This window comes from Octopus sinensis, linkage group LG2, assembly GCF_006345805.1.
Source record: "Octopus sinensis linkage group LG2, ASM634580v1, whole genome shotgun sequence".
In the NCBI taxonomy this organism is placed as follows: domain Eukaryota; kingdom Metazoa; phylum Mollusca; class Cephalopoda; order Octopoda; family Octopodidae; genus Octopus; species Octopus sinensis.
In genome coordinates this window covers 188,610,504-188,618,662 of record NC_042998.1, presented here as the reverse complement: position 1 = coordinate 188,618,662, position 8,159 = coordinate 188,610,504, and the positions used below count along the sequence as shown (strand labels likewise).

The 8,159-nt window shown below is 29.6% G+C and overlaps 1 long non-coding RNA gene across 1 annotated transcript in view; it reads right to left on the bottom strand.

Annotated features, from left to right (window-relative positions):
- Window positions 1–6,920, bottom strand: part of LOC118762154 — a 10,089-nt gene extending 3,169 nt beyond the window's left edge. Inside the window, exons 1-2 of the long non-coding RNA XR_004997930.1 lie at window positions 6,565–6,920; window positions 4,243–4,248 (exon numbers count right to left, since the gene is read on the bottom strand). This is a non-coding gene — a long non-coding RNA (uncharacterized LOC118762154). The remainder of the gene's footprint in view (window positions 1–4,242; window positions 4,249–6,564) is intronic.
- Between the last annotated feature and the right edge of the window lie 1,239 nt (window positions 6,921–8,159).

Sequence of the window (8,159 nt, the reverse complement as noted above, 5' to 3'; positions counted from 1 at the left end):
TATATATATATACATGTATATATAAATATAAATGCTATTAATAATAATAATAATGATATTAGTAGCAATAGTGGCAATGGTAATAGTAATGATGGTAATATTAATGGCAATTTGTAACTTAACTCTTGACTTTGTATATCTGCATTTGAATATAGATATGCGTATGTTTCTATATTGTAATATTCTAATATATTGTTTTGACCAACTGTAACATTGAATATAGAAAATATGTATGTATATTGCTGTATATTATTATTATGTATATGTATATATATATGTATAGGAGTATGGGCATATGCACTCATATGTATGTGTATATTATATATTATGGGTATGTACCCACTCTTGTATTGGTGTATCCTCTGATTTTCATATTTAATTTAGTTTGTTCTTCATAATCTCTGAAAAGGCCTTGGGACAGTTTTGTAAGTGTCTCATTTATAACTACATATTAACCTATCACACATGGTTAATATGAGCATAATGAAGCACCCATATCTGCATGGCTGAAACAGCTGTAAGTTTTAGTTTATATTTATACTTGTATTTATTTATATTCACTTATACATACTGTACTTATTGTATCTTATTACTCATTGATGTACATTGTTTTGTTCTATATTATTTTGTTTGACCTTAATGTTCATATGAAGTGGTTTAATAAATTATGTGATTGGGCATTATCTGGTAGTTGATTATTGTTTAAGATGTATTTCTCCATTTCTTATTTTGTATATATATGTATATATATATAATTTTATTATATATATATAATATATATAAATATACTTATATATATATTTATTTATATATGTATATTTATATTTAGATATAAAGAATTTATATATATATATCTATATCTATATATAATATATACTTATATATATATTCATTTATCTGTATATCTCTGTATATATACATATATATTTATATCTCTATATATACGTATATATATGTATATATTTAGATTTATACACACACACACACAACACACACACATATATATATATATATATATATATACATATATATTTATATATATACATATATATGTATATATATATATTTATATAGACACCACACATATATATGTATATATATATATATATATATATATATATGTACGTTTATATATATTTATATATATATTTATGTATGTATGTGCATAGATATATGTGTGTGTTTGCATGTTTGTGTGTGTGTCTGATTGTGTATGTGTGTGTAAACTATGTAAAAGTTACAGTAAAAGTTACATACACGCACACACATATATATGTATGTAGTATTTTCATAGATCTTATATGTGATGCAGGATATGAAATTAATATATAAATGCTCATTATATATATTATTGTGAGTGTGTGTATGTGTGTCTCTTTGTGCATGTGTGCGTGAGTGTTTGTATATGCATCAACGTGTCCTTGTACATATGTATATGCGTACGTATATTTATTAGTATATGTTTGTGTATGCTTGCTGAAGCGAGTGTATGCTTATTAATATTTATATATTTATTCGTATAAATATTGACAAATTTATATTTTCCCCATCAAGTTAGTAGCTGTGTCAGCATCAGTATTGAACTTTTATGTATGTACGTTTGGAACAGAGTCAAAGATCCTCACGATGCATCTATATTCTTGTGTTCGATACGATTGATCAATAGCGAAAAGAAGGCCATTCTTATTTCGAACATGAAGTTTCTACTCCCGTCTACAAAGGCTCTCCATTGCTACTTGTTCTTCAGTGGAAAATATGCTACAAATTTGATTATTTGATTAAAGTTAATATTGGCTTCGAGGGTGAAGAAAATTTCAGAAAATTTATTCATATTTTAGAGCATTCAGAAGTTCTCGGATTCAAATTCTCTCATTCACAAAACTCATATTCCGCAGAGATTAGCTGCAATGATAAGGCAGCCTCTAAGGTGTTGAACAACTACTCAAACTATTACAAGTGTATGAGGTTGTTAAAATAATGGCCTTCTCGACCAGTTTCCAATTTTACTGCATGATCAGTTTCACTGTACCAGTAATTTGCCCCTCTGTAGTCAGATTACCATTTCTCCATAAATGTATTTTTGAAAATTGTTTACTTGAAATCTTTATTATATAAGTGTGGACTCATAGAAATCTGAAATCTAAAAGACGAAGTATTTTTTCATTTGGAATGTTGATACTTTATAGAAATAAATCAATGGACCTTAGCTGCATGTAATTTATACAGACACTCATAAATCCACATGTATATTCATGAACATTTGTTCTGAAATGCATTATTGTGTAAAGATCCAATGTACCAGAGATAAATACTTAGCACCTATCGTATATTAGAAACTAGCTGTAGGCACCCGAGTAAATAAACAAAAAGTAAAAAAAATATAATAAACAAAAATCATTAACAACTTGATCCAAGTCATAGCATGGAAATATGCAATATACGATACCCGGAGGACAAAGCCTTTGTAATGTGTAGAACACACAGATGGACGAACAGCGGTCGCCAAGGATGCATTTTGTTAACAAATATCTCATTGCTTATCAATATTACTGAACAAAATATAACTTGGTTAATTGAAGCAAATTGAAAACCATTAACTAATTAAAACAAAAACACTCATAATGATTACGAATATCTCTAATTTTTAACGTACGATTCATAAATAATTAAAATCAGCAGGAAAGTAGGTAACTAACATATCTCTTAGCGATTAAAACATTGAATTAACATTGATCGAAGCTTCGACTTTTTCGTATTTACAGTCACGAACTTATTCTTGTGATGGATAATAAAGATAAGTGGTCAACAAATAGAGACGTTATGTAAATATATATGATACATTAGCAATAATAAATATTTTATAATTTGAAAAAACAAATTTCACTTAGACAATTCAATAAGACAAAAATTTATTTTAAGTTATTGAAACTTAAATATCATTCAGACCACTCCTTAAACTTTTGAATTTGATTTTGTAGAATTCCTGTTTTAAAGTAAAAAATAAGTATGCGTTTATAATTCGATTTGAAAATTGACCAAAATCATCTCATGGCTCCAATCTTGAAATAATTAGTCTAAACTAGTCTGATCTATACTAGACAATTCTATTTTCCCTGTGGAAAAAATATTGAAATTAAAAATTTTCAAATTAAATATTAAGAAACTAATCGGCAAATCAACATAAGGGAGTTTATGAGTGTGTGGTATTGATAGCGCATCAATTATCATTCTAATAAGAGGCACAGTTGCTGGTATAGGAACTGGGTCCGGTGAAAGTATTCTGAAAAGTGTTCCAAAAATTTAAACATGCTGCAAAACATCTGAAAGTAAATCTGTAAAAAAGTGTAATGGTTTCCAAATAACTGAAAGCTATATCTAAAGAAAAGGTGGCATTTGAAATATTTGCGTCAAAGAAAGAGTAAAAGAAAAAGAACAATGGCATTCTGTTGGAATATGTATTTAAACATTTGACAGCAAAGAGATGTATAAAAGCAGAGAAAGATGAATAACAGAGAGACGGGTTATGAAGAAGAAGAAGAAGAAGAAGAAGAAGAAGAAGAAGAAGAAGAAGAAGAAGAAGAGAAGAAGAAGAAGAGGAAGAGAGAGAGAGAGAGAGAGAAGATAACAGAGACGGATGTTAGCGGATGATTCAAATCTAAATGTAACAATAAGATTAGTTGCTTGTCCTCTGTGATTTGACAAACTGTATATTGCTGATATATTAAGATCATTGAAACGGAAAATAAGTGCATTTACAATTTTGAGTTTGAACAGAATACTTTCTAATCAGAATATTGTGTTTTCTGGATTATTTTGAGATAGCAAAGGTGGAGAATTACCTAATGAATGAAGCTGAAATGTGACAAATGTTTAGCGGTTTTCAAATGCAATTTTCCTATTAATTATGAAGAAATATTCAACTATCGCCCTCCTAACAGCATTTCCGTAGATGTTCAAACCGTCGAAGTCGTAATTTTGAGCATCAAACATTTAGTTAGATAACTTACGTTTAAAGTTCAAATTTGACTTGGGTTGACTCAGAATTTCATTTGGTTGAAATCGACATTTCACCTTCACAAAATGTGTGCCCTTGCGCCTATGTAAGAACTAATTATTATTATTGTTATTGTTATTGTTATTATTGTTGTTGTTGTAGTTCCTGTTGTTGTTGTTATAGTTGTTGTTGTAAGAAATATATATTTAATAAACACTGACAGAAAACTTAATCTTTTAAAAATAAACCAGTGTCTGTTTTTATACATATTCTCTTCAGTTCGGTCACATCGTCAATACGTTTTTATAAAAAGACATCAAATATTAGACGATCTCATTTAATTTGATTTAAATAATATAAAACTGTTAAGCATATACGAAAGAATTATCCTAATAAAGTTCTAAGGAAATATAATTTTTCCGTTATAAACATTTATCACAAAAAGAAATTCAACTTCAAAATATAGCTACATTTTTGTGCAGTCGATACATTTAATTTTTACACACACACACACCACAATTTTATACACACGCACACACACACGCGCGCACACACACACACACACACACACACACACGCATATACAAACACACGAAAACACACTCGCACACATACGTAAGCACACGCCCACGAATGCATTTTGATATGTTTGGATAGGTGGAAAACGTTTCTCGAGATTAATATATATATGTGTGTGTGTGCGTGTGTATGTGTGTGTGTGTGTGTGTGTGTGTGTGTATGTGTACGTGTGCGTGTGCGTGTGTATGCGTGTGAATGTTTTGAAGACATTATCGTTTATATAAGTTCAATTAAAGGGACATACACGCACGCGCGCACAGGCACACACACACAAACACGCACACACACACACACGCCACCCCTTCCCCCCACACACATACACGAAAGTCAAGCAACATACCGAAATAAGTAGAGTTTGACATATACTGTACATAGATTTAATCACTTGTACGACAGAAATATTAATACATACATTTTTATACATACATTTTTATAAAACCTAAACAAACACACCATAGATTATACATCAATATGTATACAATGACTCGATTATTTCAGAAGCTGTTTGTATACAGAGATACATGGATAAGTGCACAAGTTGAATGCATTGCTAGCTTTTCCTTTTTCCTTTTAAAAGAGTTTAGATATGTCCACAAATACAGCAACATTTCCATAATTATACATACATATATACATACATACGTGCATACATACATACGTGCATACATACGTACATACATACATACATACATACATACATACATACATATATATATATATATATATATATTATATATATATATATATATATATTTGATGCGGCAGATGATTGATATCGAACGTTGGCCGTTGACGGCACGTTAGAGTGTCTCATGTGCCGTTACTGACCCAACTTCAAAGTCACATTTGTCTTGTAGTTCTGCCTAATGAAATATTTGGATTCTACGCCTGTACTGAGTTCATTTTCGGGGAAGAGTGAACTTTACTTGTCATTTTGTATTTTTTGAAACACTAACTTCATATTTATATTATATAACATATTATAACATACATACGTATATAATTATACATACATACATATATATATGTATTATATATATATGATATATATATATATGTATTGGATACTATATTATAGTATAATTTTATACATATATATATATTATATATATTATATAAATATATATATTTTTATTATATATTATAATACATATATATAATAATATATATATATATATATATATGAAATATATATATATATATATAATATGTATTATATATAATATAATATGTATTATAATAATATATATATACATATATAATATATATATTATATATATATATATAATATATATATACATATATAATATGTATATAACATATATATGATATATATCTGTGTGATATATATAAAATATGTATCCATATGATATAATACATATACGATATATATATATATATATATATATATATATTATATATATATATATAATATATATATATACAATATATATCTATTAATATATATATATATATATATATATATATATATATACAAAAGATATAACATATATATATATATATATATTATTATATATAACATATATATATACATATTATGTATAGCATAATATATGCATATATAACATATACATAATATACATAAGATATATATAATATATGTATGGATTATATATATATATATATATATAGTATATAATATATATATATATATAAATATATATGTATGTGTTGTGTGTACATATACATACATATATACATGCATACATGCATAGACAATCACTGACTAGCAAACGTGTACCACACGAACACACGCACGGCCCCCACACATATATACTCCCACACACACATGCACACACACATGCATTCACCTGCAAGCACACGGATGTACGCTTATTTGTGTCGGACGAATGAGAGAGGACACTCTTTGGAGAGGTTATGCTTTTTGAAATCCAAAACTTAGTTTTTGTCAGATTTCACACACACGCCACACACACATACACACAAACACACACACACACACACCACACACACACACACACACACACACGTTAGTGACGAACTAGAAAATGAGTTCTCAGCACCGCAAGGATGGATAAAGAATTTCACCTCATAGAATTCTCTGTTCTATATACTATAGTTATGCTGCGGACATATCCGCAGATTTTTCAATCGGTGTTTGAATAATCTATGCCGACTCAGCTAGTGTTAATATGGTGGCGGCATCAAACAAAATTTAAGCTTCGATTGAATGAGAGTCTGCACATTTATGTATGCATATACGCATGTAGTCATCTTTTCATTCGTGGAGGCGCAATGGCCCAGTGGTTAGGGCAGCGGACTCGCGGTCATAGAATCGCGGTTTCGATTCCCAGACCAGGCGCTGTGAGTGTTTATTGAGCGAAAACACATAAAGCTCCACGATGCTCCGGCAGGGGATGGTGGTGATCCCTGCTGTACTCTTTCACCACAACTTTCTCTCACTCTTTCTTCCTGTTTCTGTTGTACCTTGTATTTCAAAGGGCCGGCCTTGTCACTCTCTGTGTCACGCTGAATATCCCCGAGAACTACGTTAAGGGCACACGTGTCTGTGGAGTGCTCAGCCACTTACACGTTAATTTCACGAGCAGGCTGTTCCGTTGATTCGGATCAACCGGAACCCTCGTCGTCGTAACCGACGGAGTGCTTCCATCCATCTTTCCATTCACTTGCATATAAATGTCATCCGTCAGACATGTTAGTCAAACTGAAACTTTTGCTAATATGTCTGAGGGATGACATAATCGACTGAATTTGGACGTATTCTTTTAGTGGACCCCATACACCATATGCTATTTACACTGCAATCATGCATGTGTTTAGGCACACAAATATGCGCAGATACATCTAAGTGATACACAATCAAACATATGCATGTTTGACTGTGTTATGTTTGAATGTGATTAAATGTAATCTATGCAACAAATATGAATATAGTTTCCCTAAGATCACATTGTATCATTTTCTAGGTTTATACATATTTATTTTTATATATATACATTATATACATATTCATTATATATATATATGTATGTATATATATATATGTATATGTATATGTATATGTGTATATATATGTGTGTGCGTGTATGTTTGTATGTATGTGTGCATGTGTGTGAGTACATGCAAACACACAATTATATTTACATTCATCCATTGGTATACACAAATACACACATACAAACACACATATGTATGAATGTATGATACACACACACACACGCACACGCACACACGCACACACACACACACACACGCACACATACACACACACACACACACACACACACACACACACACACACACACACACACACACACACACATATATATATATATATATATATATATATATATAAATGCATAAAATTCCAGCAAACTGGAATATCTCATTTTTGTGAGTTTAAGCGATATATTTTTGAGTGGAACACACGAAGATAACTTCTGTTATTTGCTGATCTCATTTAAATCTGATATTGACTATAATTCTTTAAATAAAAGAAGTTTAGTGCAACATATATCTTTCAAGTCAGAATAAATGAATAGTATTCTAATTTTTTTATAATAAAAGGAAAAATAGCTATTAT